The sequence below is a fragment of the Athene cunicularia genome (genome assembly GCF_003259725.1).
Source record: "Athene cunicularia isolate RWA chromosome 3 unlocalized genomic scaffold, athCun1 chr3_part1, whole genome shotgun sequence".
Classification (NCBI taxonomy): domain Eukaryota; kingdom Metazoa; phylum Chordata; class Aves; order Strigiformes; family Strigidae; genus Athene; species Athene cunicularia.
Window position 1 is genome coordinate 112,747,532 of NW_020799097.1, and position 19,772 is coordinate 112,767,303.

The 19,772-nt window shown below is 41.6% G+C and overlaps 1 protein-coding gene across 2 annotated transcripts in view; it reads left to right on the forward strand.

Annotated features, from left to right (window-relative positions):
- The first annotated feature begins 5,896 nt into the window (after positions 1-5,896).
- RIN2 (Ras and Rab interactor 2) overlaps positions 5,897-19,772 on the forward strand; it is a 72,137-nt gene continuing 58,261 nt past the window's right edge. Inside the window, exon 1 of one of the 2 annotated variants that reach the window (XM_026846477.1) lies at positions 5,897-6,005. The gene's annotated coding sequence lies outside the window, so the exon portion shown is untranslated. The remainder of the gene's footprint in view (positions 6,006-19,772) is intronic. The other variant, XM_026846479.1, reaches the window with a different exon arrangement.

The window sequence follows — 19,772 nt, forward strand, 5'->3', positions numbered from 1 at the left end:
GGGAGGGAGGCCGGGTCGGGCTCGTCTCCCCGCGGGCAGTTCCCAGGGGACGTGCTCCAGGGCCCGGGCACCCCGGGCTGCGCTCTGCGCGGGGGCTTGGGGCCGCTGCCTGCCGGGGGACGCACCCCCCCAGCCCCGGCCTGCCTCGGGGCACACCTCTTCTCTTCTCCCGCCTGCCACCCTGCCTGCCTGGGGACCCTCGTCGCATGCTTACAGCTGCGCGGTCCCGCCGGCCTCCCTCCCCGCTCCTTTCCCTTCGGTGTAACTAGGTCATACGGACTTGGAAGTAGAAGCTTGGTGCGTGTTTGCAGTGCGGTGCTAAACCCAGCTCCGGGCCTGTGGGCAGTGCACGCAGTAAACAGTAGCTTAGCCAGGCTCAATGACAAGCTCTTAGTCTGGGCATCTTCATCCCTTTTCTGGCTGGAATAGGGGTTCCTGGGGGCTGAAAGATGGGATACAATGTATGTCTTGCCAGTTCTTAAGTGTTTCCTTATAAATATTATGGTAGAAGTTTATTTTAAATCACACAGATCTGATTTGATAGATGTAGAAAAGCAGGTGTTACTTTCTTCTGGTAGCTTGTTTCCTTTGTCTTCATATCCTTCCAAGCTGCTCAGCTCTAGTTTGTTTTATTGGCTTATTTCCTAAAGTGTAACTCTTAAGCCTTTTTAAGTGTGCCTTTGCCAGCATATCAATGAGGACTGGGCAAAACGTGATATCTACCCGATATTTCTGTGTGGGCAGAAGGCCCTGGGAATAAAGAGGACAGTGCTTGTGGGAGTGCCCTTTCTAAGAACGTGGCTTGTGGGGAACAGCACAGGGACTTGTGGAGTGGATGGAGTTAATTGTTTTTGCAGAAGTGAACGTTTGCTCAGGTGCAGGCTATAAGGCTGATGGGGCAGTGCTTAGAAGGGCAGGTACTACTGCTCTGTAGCAACTCTGTCTTCAATTCAGCCATGTCTGTACTGAGTAATTCTGTGTTTTGCTGGGATAAAAACATGTCACTACAGCAGTGGAACTAAGCTCTTACCTTTCCTCAGGCCAGATCTATGTTAAGTTTCATTAGTTTTAGATCTGTTTAGCTCTAAAACCATTTTATTGTTAATAGCTTACTTGGGACCGGAATATTTAATTAGTTGAGCAGGAAAACTATAGAGTTCTCTGTTAACCACGCAGCCACTTAAGAAAATTATGCTGTGATTCTGTTTATGTGGAACCAGTCCCCTGTGTCTTACCATACATAATCCTAGGATGCATTTAATTTCATTGAGAGGCTTTGTATTTAATCCATTCTTGGTGTTAATTATTTCTTGGTTTATATTTTTAATTATGAAGACTATCGGCAATACTGGCTCTTCTGAAAATGATGGTGGAACAAGGTTCCTGTATGTTGCTAGGAATGCACTTACTGAATGAGTTTTGAGGCTGACTTTTTTTTTTTTCCTCAGGGGATTTTTGTAGGATTTGGTTTGTTCATGCTGGGTAGACTTGTAAACGTTGGGATTTTTTGTTTGTTTTTTGCATCTCGCCAGGCTTGGGATCAGGCAGTGCTGCTGGAAATGGGCTTTCAGGGTAAGGTATCCCTGGTAAGTCAGTCTGTCAAGACTCGGTTGTGCAGTAGTTATAATGTAGGTATCGTATCTTCTTTCTAAGGCTTTAAAAGGGCAGCTAGCATTAAAAAACCTAGTGTCTGTGTTGAGAAATTGAACCTGTTAAGTGTCAGGATTTCAAGCTTTTTTGAAAAACTTGTGGTGGCTTGAGAAACTTTTGTGCTGAACAAGGTGCAAACCCAGGAATGCTATTCAGAGTACAGGTGGTCCAACTGCGGGTTTGGTTTGGGGTTTTTTGTTTCCTTTTTTTTAGAAGTTCAAGTTTTCTTTTGTCAGGCTATGTCACGTGAGTGGTTATGAGGCTGTACTGGCCAGGGGTCTGCTATCAGCCTGTGCTCCTGACACAGCTGGATAAGATATGTTGTGGGGGCTCTTATGGGTGAGTTGGACTGCTCTATCACCCTGTTACACTCCCAGCCAACTTGGTGTCCCTCATTTCAGCTCTGAGGCCACACTGGGAGGTGTCGGTCATGGTCTCTGGCTGAAACTCTGCTCCGGTGTTGTCCTCCCTAGCTTGCTGAAACATGTAGTGTGTGATCAGCTGTGTGAGGGTTTTGGTGTGTGGCTGACAGGACCAGAAAAGTTGGCTCCTGTTATTCTCAAGTATATCTGAGATAACCAGCCCTTTTACTTAAGGCTCAGGGACATTTTTTGTTTGTTTCTAAAGATAGATGGAACATAGTAGTTACTAAGGCACTGAATGAATAGTATGGTGCTGAATTGTTCACAAGGGGGCTAGTGCTTTAAAAAAAGGCAAAAAGGTGCTGTCAGTATAGCTTTTGTTATTTACTAGAATAATGTAGCTGTCACATTGTAGTGATAATTAATATAATTCATCTCTTATCAGCAGGAGGGAATTGATACTGTATGAAGTAGCTATGGCCTCAGTCCTGTTCTTAACAACACACCTTACCAAACTGCAGTCACAGCTTCTTAGCCCTGTAGGATCACTGAGGGGCTCTGGATCAGGAGCTGAAAGGAACTCGACAACAAAATTGTGGTTTTACCTTCCAGACATATTGACTCCAAGCACAAAGTGGAGCAACATACAGAAAACTGGTTCTGTGGTCATGTGTACTTCAGACTCCATGGTTGTGCAGGACTTGCCTGTGGCTCAAAATACTTGGCATACCATACAGATCTCGAAAATAAGAGGTTTGCATGCCTCTAAGCTGTAATTGGAGATTTATCGTGATGTCTTACAAAAATCCTCTAAAATTCCGTACTTCAGAGTTGCTTGGAGGGAATGCTAAGCAGAGTCAAGCGTTTCCAGTTAAACCAATTTTGTTCAAGTCACTTATCATTCAATGGGTAGGGTGTATTGGGAGGGGGGACAGAAGTGTAACTAAGTATTTGGCACGCTGTGTTAAATTGAATCATTGTGTAACAAAACACAGAGGTGGTGTAGTAGGAATTGGATGGATACAAGGCTCTAATTTCCAGTGCATCTTAGTTTAAAACACTGAAAAGAAATTATTCCTGACACAGAAAATGCTACAAGAAGACACTTAATGCAATAGAGTTATCACATATCTTCTTCTGGAGCATATTACTGTGAGCTGGAACAGATGTCACATCCACTTTAGAGCATTTATGGTGCTTATGACCTGGAGTAGGACTACTTATGGCCATTGGTTTTATCTGATATTCTACCACCTGCAGTTACCCAATCCTAAGGCACACTGGTTCAGCCTACAATACTTGTTCAGGAGTCATGAGTATTTGCAGTTTGATCAGGACGAGGAGAAAGGACTGGCAGTGTGGAATTTTCTTTGTCTCTTGTCTGCTGTGAGATGAAACACAGTTTGTTTGTGGAGGGGCAGCTGCTACTGCTTTGAGTTCTTGGCTGTAAAGTCTGAAGTGCTTATGTGGTCTGATCCTGCTCTTGGTCTGGGCCCCGTGTGATATTTACCTGGCAGGGGAGATGTTCTGTAACCCAGCCTGTTTTTGGCTTAGAGGGCCTCTTGTAGGTGGACCAAGACTAACACATGCAGTCTTTCTTCTGCCTTCCTGTTCCACAATTCTGCTGCAGAAATGAAAGATGATGAAGGACCTACCAGGCATCATGGTGAGTCTCAACCCATGGCTGCTTCCACACTGGACCTGCCCTGAAAAGCACCTGCTCTCCTAGCTGGTAAGCTGGTTGGCAAGATGGTTTGTATGGTGTGGAAGCACAAGTCCTTGCCTCATCCGGGCACTGCGCTGCTTGACCCAGTCACAGCAGCCCTTGTGAAAAGCCTATGTAAAACACGTGCTGCTGCTCTGCAAGCAGGTGGTGCGTGTGGAGCCACCCTGTGAGAATACAGTACTGGAGATGTGTTCATGCAGCACAGGCCATTTTGTGAGATGTCACCCTGTGGCCCGCAGCACTTTGTCAGAGAGGATAAGGGTCAGCTCGTGAAGCAGCAAACGTTGTCCTGATGGGCGTGCTCCTCTGGCCCACACAGCTGAGCAGCAGCAGGCTTACAGCTGTAGGGCTGGCTGGAGGTGAGGGCCTCTCCCTCTGTCATGTCCCGCTCTGACGAGGGGAACAAGTGACTCAGATTCGCAAATCCCCAATTGGAGTGGACAACAAGTCTCAAAGTTCAAGCATTTATTAACTACCTACAATGTACTAATTGAACACGCGATAATTGGCTAAGTACAGAGCAAGTTGTGGCGAGCAATACAATATGCTTTGCATTTCTTAATAGAAAAAGGAAAAGAGGGAGATAAAGGGAATGGGGGAATACGGATCACCGGTCTGGGTTCCTGCGCTGATTCCGCCGGCAAGGGTTCCAGGAGACGGCCGTCTTTTTTGCTAGCATCCATCCTCTTCGCTTCACTGCTCTCTCCAGATGGCTGGGGGGGCAGGGAGAGGGGCAGAGAGAGAAAGCCCTTTCTTTTCCCCTTTGATTTATACCCACTTTCCTTGGGTCCGTCCCCTCGGTCAACCCACAGACCTACGTATCCCATGTACAGGGAGGGGTCAGGTGTTCCATGGGATGATGTCACTAGCATGATCATGTCAGCCCTCGTTAGCATATTGAGGGGTGTCAACTTTAATATGCATTTCGTGGATAATGAAGCAAAGTTCATTCACCGGACACATGGCCCTTGAAATCTGCCCAGGTGCCCCAGAGAAGAGCTGTCCTGTCTCCACAGGGCTCTCTCCCCCAGATACATCGGGCAGCCTTATCAGCTTCGGCCTCCACAGAAAGCACCCTGTGACTCATGGTTTTGTCTTGGGAGTGTTTGAGGCAAATCTTCAATCAGCCTCAACTCTTGCTTTCCCAGGCTGTTTGTCTTAGTTTTTCACAGGCCTGGTTTCTCAGCTCTCGCACCCTCCGTGTCAGTGGCCTGTGCCCCTCGTGGTCCCTGTGGCGTGGGCAGGCATGTTGGCCCCTGGGCTGGCCCCAGTGCTCCAGCAGCTCTAGCCCAGCCTTCCCTTTGATGCCTTTCTTGTGGAAGTAGGGCTGGTCTGCCATTCCTGCTTGTAGGGTGTCCTGGCTGAGAAGAACCCTGGATGGGAGCTGGGTGAAGAGGAGGAGTAGGTTAGTGAGGGGGCTAGTGGTGGAGAGGGGAACTCTTTGACTCAGTGGTGGGTAGGAGGGGTTATTCCAAAACCTGCACCTGGTGTCGGTGGAGGAAGCAGGGCAGGATTCTCAGCACAGAAGTGTTAGTAGCTGTCTTTTTTCAGCGAGGTGTTGTTGCCTAAAGTTTTTAGGCAAAACAGAAAGCAGAATAATGTAGCACTGTTCCCAGGATCTCTAATGCTTGGAAGGTGCATTGTTTGTGAAGATCATGCTTCAGTCGAAGGAGGATAGGCCTAGTTCTCTCTTGACAGTAAGTTTTATACTTACTCTTATAACTTCAAGGGAGTTGTCCCTGAATTTATGCCGTTAGTTGTGAATACTGTATCAGGCCCAAGAGCTTGGCTTTATCCATGTAACTTTTTGTTGCCTTTTGTAGTTTTTATGAGCCTATGTATGTAAGGCCCATGCTTACCTTTTTTTTTTTAATAAAATTGAAAATTTTGCGGGATGGCTAATGCCATATTTCTGTCCATCTTGTTTTTTTTCTCACATATAATTTATTGAAAGTTTACAGAAAGATTTAAATGTGTTCTCTAAGAAAAGTGACTAAAATTGATTGTCTTGCAATTGCAGGACTGATAGTATGTCCATTGGTTGTGTGCTTAGGAGAAGTTGGGGAATATTTGTTTGCCTGCTGTTAAGTCTAAGTTTGATTTACAGTTACTTGAAACTGGTCATCTGTCTACTGCAATGCTTTGAAAAGAAGCTGGCTGATAAAGTAGGTGTGGATTTTTGGTGGTTTTGTTTTTCTGCCTTGATCAGCAGAGAGAAATTGCACAGAAAGGAAGAGAAGTTTTGGAGCTGCAGTCACATTCTCTTGGTAGCTGTTTTTTTGGAAATGCTGTTGTAAACAGCTCAGTCGAAAACTAATGAGCATTAATGCTGTACTGTTCTCTTTGAAGCTGGTAGGGATTCTACTGTCAATGTGAATATGGGAGAGGAGTAGGAAGATCTTGCCGTGGCAGAATGAAAGTAGCAAAAGATCGCTATTGGATTCCTACCCGTCTTCTGGCAGGAGTAACAGTATTTTGTGATATTCCAAATCATATATGGTAATGACATTAGTGAACCTATTTGTGCTGTGTGTTGCATGAAAAGACTGTTAATGTTGCTGCACCATGGAGGATTCTGGTTTGTGAAGATATATGACAAGGGAAGTGCATTTTTCCTCCCAGTCTTGGAACAGGGTTTCCAAGATAGCATTGTAAATGAAAATTCTTAGAAGGTGTCTTACCTGTGGCTTGTCTCTGAAGACTAAAAGCCCTGCTTTGCACATAAGTAAGTGTTGTCTTCCTGAGTTCTGAAAAGTCTGAAAGCACTGAATCATTTTGTATGGGATTTAAAAACTAAGGGACGAATCCTTAGCTGCAAATTACTGTTGCTCCGTTACAACTAGTAGAGCACTGCAGATTGGCTCTGGTGAAGGATGCTAACAGTCATCTCTCCCAGTCACATGTATGCAGGCTTAGAGGCGGAAACAACTTTATTCTGAGGGGCTTTCCTCAATTTAAAAAAAAAAAATAAAAATAGCCATTCTTGCTCCACACTCCACCAGTTCCAGAATGTGAATGCCATCTGGCCAAATGCCCAGGACTAAACAGTGCTCTAAACATGGTCTCACAAATGGCTTGGAAAGTTAAAAACAAAAAGTTTTTGGACTTCTAAATGGTTCTCTTACTTTTTATGCATCCAAAATGATGTCTTTGGCTTCTTCTTTGTATTTGCTGAATACAAATTCGTGCTTTCCAGTAATTAACTCCAGGGTTCTTTGACCCTGACTTTGTTGAAACATACTTCCAACATGAAAATAACCCGAAGTCTTACTGGTTTTCCTTTCATGCCTGATGTGTATTCATATGCTGACATTCCCTTTCTTAACTTGTCTGCAGGTGCATAGCCTTGTCTTCCTCTTAATCCTTTGCTTAATAGTTTATCTTAATGGATGATGCTTTCTGAGCATATGCCAAAACATGGTTTTAAATACTTTTGAGAATTAATGTGTGGAAAGCAATGGAAATATTTGCTTGACTGACCCAACCCACCCGTGTTCCTCACTGAGCTTACTGATTCAGATGAAGACTCAAAGCTGTGGAGCATGTGAGGATGGCAGAAGGCAGGTCTGAATGCGTGATCAGAGCAGCACATTGAGTCAGTGCATGGAGAAATGTTCTGCAGTGTAGAAGAGTACTCTCTCATCTTCCTGCCCTGCAGATGCCTGGTTAGGTGCTTAAGGCAAAAGCCAAATGTTCTGGCGCAGGGTGGTTTCTCCTGTATGGAGCAATGCACAGCAGTTGCCAGTTGTTTTTCAGCTCCACCTGGGCCACTGTGGCAAGATGCTACCTTTTACTCAAGCTTCATTTTAATTCTGTAAGTGAGCCTTGTGCTAACATTAACTTAGGAATTAAGTAAGGCCCAGACAGAGGTCTGGGTGTGCCTGTTGCTGGTTTTGGATCTGCTTGTGCGGGAAACTGCTCACCACTTTTTGCAAAGAAGTTAAGGGGTTTTTTATTTTTTTTTTTTTTTTTTTTTTTTAATACAACCACAAAACAAAACCATAACCTTCACAAAAATAAACATGCATCCTTTTGCCAGCTGGGGCTTTGGCATGGTTTATGATGTGTAACTTGCTGAGACCACAGTTTCTTAGGAAAACAGTTAGATGATGGCAACACTCAGTAAATTATCGTAATAAGCTATTTTAGCTACAGCTGGGGATTTAAAAAAAAAAAATCTTCACGATGTTCACAGTAGTTAATGCAAGATGCAAAATCATCAGGGTGCCCTAGATTATATAAATTGTGTCTGCCTGTGTGCCACAGTATAACCCCAGCTTTGTACATAGGCTTTACTAGCATCTGTCTAGAGACAGCAGTTTAAAATCATGGTTGTTTTGGAAGTTGACAGGAGTTCGGTTTTGGCAGGTGCCAGGAGAAAATGTGAATTTTCAGTCCTGTGACTTTTACTGCTGGTAGTTTGAACTTGATTGACTTAAATAGTAGCTGCAGTAAAACTCATCCTGAAGTGTTTCTCTGAATGTGTGTTAAACCTGGGAGTTGCTACAGAAGTCTTCATAAAGTTCATTTTAAACAACTGAAATTTTAGAACATTATCTTTAAGCCATGCATAAACTTCCACTGGTTAAATATGTTGGGCTTGTAAAACTGTTTAATTAAGTCAGTTATAAATGTGTGTCAAGTCTATTAGATTCTCTCCCATGTCCCAGAAAGGTGCCATCCCTGCCATGTGAGAAATAGGCTGTGGTTCTACTTTAAGGTGGGATAGCATACAGGACTTTCAATACAATAAAAGCTATGAACAAAGTTATTGCACAGCAGCAATGATTGAGTCTTACCATCTTGTCTTGGAGTTACACAGAAAGCCTTAGTTCTAACTTGTATCAGTGGTCTTCATTTTATGTAATGTTCATTTTATTCTTTGCAAACTGCATTGCTTGGAATTTGTAGCTTATTCCATAAGAGAAAAATGAAGGTTCACCATCAAGAGAGCAGCTAACTTTCCTTTGGTTAATTAAAATTTTCTGTTTAGTGGTTCTGTAAAAATTCTTAATTCATGTTGGTTGCACTGCTCATCCATTTTGGCAGGAATTCCCTACAAAGATATTCTCAGCAGTTGTTTTGCAGTATGTCCCTTAAAATATTTAACTTTATTGCAAATATTTTTTTCTAGAAAGTATGATTTGCCAAGATAAATATTTGGTTTGTTATAGTGCAGATTCTTTTTTTTTTTTATGTCTATATGAAAAACGTTAGTTCATCCCTTGTTATTTTGGGAATAAGTGGACATATGTTAGCTATCACTTACAGTGTATTTCCCATATGGTTAACAACAGCTCTAGAAGCCAGAGAAGTGTTTTAGCTGTCTTGCACGTTTTGTTCATTGCTAAAGATAGTATACTAACATGTGCACACCCTTTTGGCAGACATACTGGGCATCCTGCTGGTAGTCTTTTATTTGCTATGCCATAGTCTGGGCTTGAGAACCATTGCATTTACTACTCCACAGTGAGCTGGAAGCATTTCTTGTTTTTCTTAGTATCACAACCTGAGAGCTATGTCTAAATTCAACCTTTTCTTTAAAGTTTATTTTAGGCCAAGGAATACGTAGTATTGTGTCAGCATTTAAAGGTGTTTTATGAGTTTTAAAAACAGTAGTTGATGTCTTTCAGTAGTTACTTAAACAATGTTCTAATAATGGCTAGAACATTATCAGTTCTGATGTTGACCATCTAATAGTAATGTTCCTGGCAGGCTTTCGGTTACATCACTGAAGTATGGAATGTAAAACTAAGGAAAATTCTTGAGCCTTGGGATAAGCTGGGTAGCATGTTTAACTGAGGATTGCTGGACAAGATACTAACATGGAAGCAGTGACTTGAACAAAGTAGTCTTCATATCAATACATTGTTTCATAACACCTTTTCCATCACAAAGGCACATGGTTATCACTGAAGTTAAAACTCCTGCTAGGAGGCAATGCATTGGTTGTGATGGAAAGATTTCTTGGGTTTTTACTTTATTTGGCTTTCCAGTTCCTATGCATGGGTGGATGTCGTGTACCCTGCGTGGTTGTGTCCGTGAGGATGTTTCTTTTCCAGGCAGGGACAGGCTTGTAACACTGGTTACGAGTTCTTCCTCTGTGTCAAGGCAGAGCGTGCCCTTTGGGCCCAATAGAAAGGGAAGATAGCCTTTATTTTGCTAGCTGAGATCTTTATTAGGAACATTTTACTGGAATCTGGGCATTAAAAGGACAACAGATTTAAGAAAGATAGATCATAGGTTCAGCTCATGCTCAGCAAGCTTTCCATTCAGCAAGGTAAGCACTCGTATACGCACAAGGATACATACTTGTATGTATAATTTTAGCTATGAATGGTCCATCAGTTTTTCCTCTGTTTGTGCTTTTCCTAATTGAAACACTTTGTTAAATGGGTGCTAATGAAGTGTAGGCCAACAGACTGCATTTAAATCTTGAAACTATGGTAAAGGTCCTGACTAAAACACCAAGCCTAGCAACTTGCAGGTTGTATACTCTGTCCCTGACATCTGTCAAGCCCTATTTAGTCTGTAAAATCTCCAAAGAAAGATGGGTTGTGTAAAGTTTTGGCAAAGTTTTGTTATGTATGATGTCTGTAGGGCAACTCTTTCAGCATTTTATGGAATCCCTTGCTTTTATTCATCCATTGTCTGGTGGCTAGCATGGCAAGCTGGTTGTCAGTTGAAAGCTTTATGTCTCAAGCTTGCTGGCTTTTATTTGAAGGCAGTATGGTTCTTTGCTTGGCTACTTGAACCTATTTCTAGGCTAGCATCTTTCAAACAGTCATTAATCCCAGCAAGGCCTTAGACATTCCTCTTTCAGATCCAGTTCAGGAAAGTACCTGCACTGGAGTCAGTGCCACATGAGCGTGTTGAATCTCTGGATTGATGTTGTGAATGTGTATTCTAATTCTGAATTGCACATAAGATGATCATCGTTTAGATGACAGACCTCCCAAGGCTACGCATAGATGTCTTGGGTTGTTGTAAAGGGGCTAAGCCATCGTTTCCAGGGGCCGTCTCTTAAGTTCCAATCTTGGTGGTCATGAAATGACAAATCAAACTCATACTGTTCAGGCCTGAATATGATACAGTGGTGTCAGTTGTAGTTTTTATGTAGGTGTGAAATGTGTAAGTGCAAGGATACGTATGTAGGTGTGAAATGTGTAAGTGCAAGGATACGTAAGTGCAAGGATATGTATGAATTTATGCATTTGAGGAGATGGGAGAGGTGCTTTTTTGTGGCAAGCAGCTAGCATGGCAACTGTTTGAAGGTGCTCATGGGCTTGGAATGCATTTCTGATCAAGAGATTAATGAGCAAAAGTTGTCAAAAGTTCATTGAACATGCAGACTTCAAACAAGTAGCTATTGCTGCTGAATTCTGCAGTTCTGAAAGCATGAGGTGGTCAGTGTTTGATGCTGTACAAAGAAGCAATGGTAGAAAGCTTCAATTAACATCACTGGCAGGATGTGCGAAGTGTGGAAGGAGAAACGGAGCTGCAGAGTGAAAAGCAATTTAGATGTTTTTAAAGCTGGATTCCATTCTGGGTCGTCTTCTGCTATGCATTGCTGAACAATAGATTCCCTGAACAAGAGAGGGACCATTGCATTTATGTTCTGCAGAACAGAGCTTTTATCTGAAGGGGAGACAGGGGAAAAAAACTTGGTTCTAGTCCTTCAAACTAAGAAAAAATGTGGGAAACATGAGCTGAATGCAGTCAGATTGGCAGCTGAGAGCAGCTGCTTCTGTTACACTTTGGGCTGTAAAGGCAAGCTCCTGCTTGAACCCTGTAGTGGCATTAGGAAGCCCAGCTAATTTTAACAGGCCCCTCTGGGCTGGTGAAGGAGGGGATGGGAAGTGGGGGTACCAGCAGTCTCTCTAGGCTTATGCTTTCCTGGCTATCAAGGGGTACTCAGCATCAAATGCAGCTAATTGCATGGTGGGTGGGGGTGTTGGCCTCAGTAGGGTCTTTCTGTTGTCCTGTGTGAGGCCTTGGGAGAAATAATGGAGTATGCTTCATTTCTGTCTTTAGGAGGAAGCTGATACCAGGTCCTTGTTGGCATTGTTCTCCCTCTCCAGTAAGGAGGAGTTGGGGTAGGACTTTGCAAGTAGGAGGAGACACAGGACAGTGATCCTGCCCATGTGATGTCATGGTCCACGAACTTGAAAGAAGAATGTTTATTTTCTCCTTGATGTGCCTTTTTGTGCTGTGGTTTTGGAAGGACAGCAGAATGGGAAAGAATAATGAGCTTTAGGGGTGGATTGAGTTCCTCTAGCTCTGTCACAGCAGGTCAAGTTACTTGAGATTTGTGACTCCCCAGACACGGGTTTGTGTGTGTTTGTGCAGGGGGATACATCGTAGCTGAGGTACAGAAGAATAGAGAGAAATGAACTTGTTGGTGTTTATTTTAAGAATGGCTGATAGACTTTGAAGGGTTTTTTATATGTTGTTGAATTTATACAAAGAAGCTGCATAAAAATAACTGTCAGCAGATGTAGAAGCAATAAAATAATGCTGTGTTAAAAGTGTGGTATGTAATCACAAGAACTATTTTCACCCATTGGCAACTTTCTCTTCATTATCTGCAGAAAGATAATGATGGGATTTGTTACCTGTAAAACAATTTACTTTTTCATTTGTAAAAGGACCAAGTAAACCTGTATCCCAGTACGTTTAGTCCCAGCTCCCCGTACACAATGATTGCCAATGTTTGTTGCTAGCAGTCATGGGAATCTTCTGGAACCAGTGTGTCACCAAGAATTAAACCAAGGAAATATCTTGTCATCTGACTGGTGCCTCACTTTCAGGGTTTGATCACATTTGAGTCAGATCAGAGAGAAAAAAGTGACACACTTACAAACTCTTTACCTGACCTATGTACATAATGTAACCCCTGATACAGTAAATATCTGGGGTCACCAGTGTGTTTTACTTCAGAATGGTTTGCTGTTGTCAGTTCTTTGACCCAGTTTCACCATTTCAACAAACGAGGTTTATTTTCATCTAAAACATTATTTTGAAACACTTTGTCCCAAGAGAGAGGAGAGAAAACAAATTGTTTACACAAGCAAACTAATAGTGAAGAATTAAACACCCACACTACTTCTTTCAGGAGTTCCCCTGGTAGTAGTTTCTATGAACTCATAAATCCAGCAAGGAAAGAGAAACTTAGTAGTAATCAAATAGGTCTTGATGTGACTGCTGATGCTGCTGAGGAAACAAAGTTTGGCAATGACAGTATTCCCGATACCATGGAGGGGTCAAAAATAAGTTGAACAGAGAAGGGAAGACTGCTCATCCCAAAGGTGGATGAAGGGGAAAAGAAGGGGGAGGACCTTCTTTCTTCTGTATCTGGATGAAGGCAGTCTGGGAGAGGCTTTAAGCCTTTTTCTTTACTGTAAGAGCCTCTTGGTGGCTGTAGCATCAACACCTCTTTCTTTATATGTGGGAGTCTGTGTCCTGGTCTTTTGAGGGACTTGGGGAAAGAAGCAGATAGGCAAGTTTTGGGATGATGGTGTTGGACTACCTTCTCAAATATAAATGTGATGTTGGAAGAGGGGGAGGGATAAGAAGGCCACTCAAACCTGTGTGAAATGCCAGATCCTGGCAATGTTGTATAATATGAAATACATCTGTCTTTCTAGGATCCTTATGCAAATGGCTAGGGGGAAGGGGGCAGAAAAGAAGAGCTTTATTAGGAAGTAGAAAATAGTGAAAACTGCAAAATGTGTAGAGAATCAGGTTGGTGGATGGAAAACTTACAGGTACAGGGAAGAAAGGTGGCAAAGACATGAGGTTTCATCCCCAGGGGTTCAGCTGCATGAGTGAGAGAAAGTTGGGTGTAGGGGTTGGAGTAGGAGAGACTGGGGTGGGTCAGGATAAACAGGGTGAGAGGAGAGAGCTAGTGAGGGACCACCTGATGGAAAAAGGGAAGAGGGCCAGGAAAGCAGCAGTAACCTTTGCATTGTTGATGAACTGCAAGTCAGCAGTGACAGCAGATGATGGAGGTAGCCGAGATGCTTATCAGTGGGGAAAAGTTATAGGGAGAAGTCAGAGGGAACAATTGTCCTCTGAAGGAGGATCAAGAAGAGCACTATGAGGACAGGAAGGATGACCTGTGTTTACGTGACTTCAGAGTTACACAGATTGAGACCCAAGCCAGGAAACTTGGTTGAGGCTAATGCTGTCAGTCCCATGGTGCCTATATAAAAAACAGGAAGAGGAGTGGAATTAACTTGGGACAGATATTTCAACAGCCTTCAGCTTTGAATTTCCTAGGTTCCATTGGTGTATGTCATAACCTTTTTATTTTCACTATTTAATATTTTTTTACCATATATAAATAGGATGGAAAAAGAAACTATAAACAGTGTTTATCAGAATAGTTTGTCTTCTCTCATTTGGTGAAAGTATATTTAGAAACTAAATTGTAGATTCTAAATACTTCAGTGTCTGAAACTCCCTTGTCCCTCAAAAAGAAACATCTCCCAAGTGAATTCCTGCAGCCCCACAAATAAGCAGTAGTTCCGTTGTATGAAAAAAACATAATTAAAATAATATTTTTGAGCGTAGTTGGTCAAAATTGTGGGTGAATTTTCTCATAAAACAATCACTCTTTATAATCAGTCTTGTAGTCTTGTTCCTTATGGGAAATGTACAGGTGCCTTAAATGATTCTGAGGATTTAAACTAACTTCCTATTTTTTTCCAAATAGGTCAGGTAGGGGCAATACCTTGTATTAAGCTATCTGCAGACTTGGAAGAACTGTTAGAGTGCCCTGTTTATGCCTCTCCCCTGCCCCCAACCAAATTGTCAAAAAGGCAAGAAATAAGGACTGTTCAAATTCCCTGTGATCTTCTCTGGTTTTGTTTTGGGTTTTTAACTCCTAGTAACATTATGAAGTAAGTGTAAGCGCTTCATCTCCTATGATGTGTTTATGGCATAGCTGAAAGGACAATGAGAATGCTGTGCTTTGGGGTTTATCCTGCTTGCTGTGTTGGCATGCTTGTACAACAGTGAACTGACTCAGACATGGCTCAGTTTGTTTTTTCCACTCTGTATAGTCAAAGTGTGGTTCAGGAACAAATTACACATTCTGAGCTTGATAGCTTTCCCTCTACATAATACAGGTTAGCAGCACTGTGTTGTAGTAGTGCAGAAGGTGTGAAGTCTCTAGTGGGGCTAACCCAGTTCACCAGTCTGTCTCTAAAGACAAGACAAGCAATGATACAAGCTTTCTACATTGAGTAGCTTATCTGTTCATTGCTAGTGGATCCAAACTAGGTTAGATCAGTGAAAACTCTTTGGTGTAGGCATGAGTGTTTTGCTATGTAGTATATTTACATGGGGGGTCTTCATACAGAGAACAATGAATTTGGTTTAATGAAGTGAAGTATTTTTTGCAGTCTCTTTTGTGCACAAACCGAAATAAATAGATCAAAACATAAGCACTTTTAAAGCTTTTCTAGTAAAAATATTTTCTTCACTGAGAAATAAATCTTTTACTTGGTACTCAGCTTCGTGGTTTGCTGTGTGTGCACTGATTCTACAAGATTTGGAAGTGTGTCACAAAGTGGTGCTTAAAGCAGTTGATAGTGTTCTGCAAAAATAACTAGTGAGTGCTGAGTGAATAAAGCAGCAAACTGTCTGTAATATCTATGATATGCAACTGTTTAAAATGAACAGTGCAACCACAAAAATTTGCATGCAACTTTTCTCATATAGGCTGTTTGTAGCCTCTTGATCAGAAAGCAGTAGGGGAAAGGTAGCTAATGACATGCATATACAACTGTTCTTGAACAAAAAGCAAATCCACAACTGCATAGCTTGAGTCTACTCCAGTTAGTCACTTGGTGCTGACCTGATGTAATTCAGTATGTAGGAAGCTTTGTATTTTTCAGCATTGAAAACTGATCCTTTCAAGATCCAAGAATTTCAGCAGATTTACACTAGCTGACCCAGAACATTTAGTGTATGTATTTTAGGAGGGGAAAATGAAGCTCAGTCACTCTAATTTTTTTTCCATTTACTTAAAATTAGATGAATGTTCACATATCACTCACTAGCTCAGCTGCTAGTTTTTTGTATGCATTTTCCAGGGCTAGATAAATAATAGTTGTGGTTTGTTTAGTCAAGTTGTCCCTGTAGGAAATGGACTTTCAAACTTTTCTTGCTCTTGCTAATACATAGCTCCAATAGTACATTAAATTGTTGGTTCAGAGTTCAGAGCTTTCTGCACTTGGAGATGTTTTCATACCCAGGCTGTATCTTTATATACTTGGGTGTGTACCATTTATTAAGGGTGCGTACCATTTATTAATAAAGATAAAGATGAAAGTTTTATTTATTATTTAAGCTGATATGATGCTTTTTGATTTTGTGCTTTCTATTGGGGTATGCAAATGTAGTAATTCCTGTGTGATGAAAAGTAAAAATGGGGCTTGGAGGGGTCTCTCTACCCCTGTGAGAAACTGAGAAAGGAAAAAACAATGCTTTTCTTCTGATAATTTGTTCTTTCAAAGCAAGCAAACAAAATAGGGAGGGGGGGGAAGGCAATCTGGAACATGAGGTCTTGTACTTAATTTTGTTATTTGCTGTGTATTAAATAGAAACTCAAGAAAGTACTCCAGTGGTGAATGGGAACACACACACCTTTGTGAAGGTTGGAAGGGGCTTCCAGAGGTCAGCTACTCCAGCTTTCCTTCCAGTCAGATCAGGGTGTTCAGGACCTTGGCCCGCTCAGTTTTCAGTATCTCCAAAGGTGGAGACACATCAGCCTCTCTGGGTCCCTGTTCCAGTGTTTGAATGCCCTTGTGGTGAAATTTTTTTTTTCTTATGTTGAGTTGAAAGCTTTTGCGTTCCACTTTGCACTTTGTCTCTTGTCCTTCTAGTAGTGTGCTTTTGAGAAGAGTTTGGCACTCTTCTCTATGGCCTCCCATTAGGGAGCTGCAGATGGCATTAATCTCTCTTCTAGCAGAGTATTACAGAACAAAGAAAATTTCATTGAAATGAGCCGAATAGGTGTAGCACTTCTTTGTAGTTTGGAGACAGTGTGTGTGTGTGTCTGTTAGTGGAATTGAGTTTCCTACACATGCAATTTTGATACTTACTCTTCTTTTATGTGGTCTCTTCCCATTTCTTCGTGGTATGTTCTGCTCCTCTGGTCATAGCTTTTTTTCCTCTATATATGCACTGATGACAGTAAGGGGTTATTGTACACCCCCCACCATTACAGTATCTGAAACTTGGTCAGTGCTAAGTGGATTACTCAATGGAAAAAACCCTGTGAGGTAGGGCAGTTCTGTTCCCAGTTTTCATGGGGAATGAAGACTGGTTATGTATCAAAGTTCTCATTGAATCTGAGTCTGATTTCTTAAATCTTGAGAGCGCAAGTGGGACTTTGTCTTAATGGAATTGTGCATGGGCTCAGAGAGGGCACATGCTTCCTGAAACCACAAAAACATCTTTTTTTTTTTTTTTTTTGAAGGTGCTATGCTATTTAATTTTTCTCATTTTAGATACACATGTAATGCTCCCCTTGCTGTTGGACTAATTCTTTTAAAAGTGGCTTAAGGGTGAGTTATCAGCAGGATTTGCAAAGCAAGCCAACCTGGGGTGCAGCAGTGTGAGTGTCAGTGCTAGCCAGTGCTACAGAATGTGATGACACCTTTTTCCACTGCTGCAAGCAGTGAAGGCTGTCACTTCTGCACTGATGCTCCTTTTTGTATTGTTAAGGTAAATTAACCTGCTGGCTAATATGTAATCACACAGCTATAGTGTTCTGTGGGTTGAGTGTCTTGGGATGTGTTACTGTGCAGCTCCTTAATACTGTGAACGTAGTTTTTGGTATACAGCCTGAGTTTATATGAAATTGCTATTTCCTATAGTATGATAACAGCTTGAATAAAGAAAAAAAGATGAAATTGTTCCTGATACTGAGGGCTAAACTGAGAAGTGGCCCAGGTAGTTACATGTCTTAACAATTTTTATCAAGAAATTAAAACATTAGTCCTTAGCATGCACTCAGCTGAAATAAAGCTACAGTATCTTTAATTGTCTTAACTTGTTACACATGGAGGAAGAGCAACCTGTGTACTGAAGAGTAGCAGCTCCTGTCATTGGGAGCTATCTGAAAAACAAGATGTCAAGTATCAGTACATTTCTGATGATCTGATTTCATAGCTAATGGGTAAAATGTTAGATCAGTGGGGATCCAGTGCTGCAGTTCACATATCTTCTTTTGAATGTGTCACATGGAAGATGAGCCTAAGGTCAGCACCAGAATAAGGGAAATGCTGTTTGTTCCCTTGTTTATCATTACCTTGACATCTCATGCTGTGCGGAAGTTGAGGTGCACAGCAAATGCCACTTCTGGCATTTGTATTCAACAGTCTAGGGGTGAGCAGTACAAGCTTTTAAGTAAAGCTTGGAATAGTGGATACGCTCAGTGACATGGGTTTCTTATAGTCTCTTCTTGCATACTGTTTAGTTGCTCTATACTGAACCTCATTCTGATACTTGCGGGCATTGATGGAAATTCTTTTATTGGTTTTATGAAGCGTAGGGTGTAGCTTCTGAGGCATTGGCTACATCCCAAGCAGTAATTTACTTCTTTTAACTACGGAGTTGAATAAAGAATAATCTTTGCAAAACATTTATTAGGGAATAATGAAACAGTTGCTTGCAACTGTAAAATAGTTATTTTCTTACAGGGAGATATCTATTAAGCAGATCAGTGATGCAACAAAGACAACTAGAAAGTGCTATTGCAGTGTAATTAGAAGAAAATAATGAAGATCCTAAAGATATTTTTTTAATTGAAAAAAAAAATGCAGTTCTCTTAAGGTAATTTTTCTATCTTGCAGTTCGTGGCTAACACGTTAAGGTCAAACAACTTTTCTCTCTACCTTTACCTTTTGTACACTCACACCCCCTCTGTGTGCTGCTTTGGGTAAACAAATGGAATCTTTTTCAATGGATTATAGGAAGGAGAATATTTCAAAAGCAATTTGTTTTGCCCTGTCTCTGAAAAGGGAATTGCTTTTACTGTAAATCAGCTGAAACTTACTGCTTAACATTTCTGAAAACACTGAAAAAGAGTGAGTTTTGAGGTACATAATACTCTGCCACACTGGAGAAATGTTTTAAAATTGGAATCATGCATTTTGGAGCACTGAAGAAGTATAGCTATCTGACGTTTAAACAAACCGTTTGGACCTAGTGATGACTGCAGAGTGCCAATCTTTACTGCTTATGCTAACCTGAGTAATGTTATAGGACAGTACACACAGTCTGTGATGCCTGTTTCACTGCATCTGGTTCCATACACTGGAAGTATGTATTAGCCCTTGGTGGACCTGAGAGGAGGATGTGCAAGTGTGGAGAATGCTCTAAGGTAGTGTGCTTGTCTGTGCAGAGAAGTTGTGCTTCTCTTATCAGAGTAAGAAAATAGATAAAATTAATTCCTGTCTGTTGTTCATAAGTCTCTGGGATACTTCAGCAGCATGTGGGGAGTTTAAGATTGAAATTACCTAAACAAAAGGACATTTTGTGAGTGAATTTTTGATGTCCAATGTTAGAGGAGTGTGTTGAGGGATTTTTTTTCTTGAGGCAGGTGAACACTAGGATGTTTCAGTTATGTTTTGCGAAGTTTCAAGTTGCCTAGTGAATTCAAGGTACCAGAAGTCCATTTTGGTTTAAAAACAGTTATCATAAGCACAGAGCATCACATACTTTAGCAAATAAATGGTAAACTACAAGGCATCTTTCATGTCTAGTACTGAATTTATCATTGCTTCAAACATGTATACCTCAACCTTTAGATAAAGATACCTTGTATGCAAGAACCCTCTTGCCATAGTATGAATGTAAGTGCAAGTCTGATCTGCTGTATTACAGTGTTGCAGGATTTCTTTTCCTGTATATTACAGATGCACAGAATGGTGATAACGGAGAATATTGAACATGAAATAGTCCTGAAAATTTACAGATTTGAAGAACAGACAATCAGCACGTTGCAATTTTAAGAACGT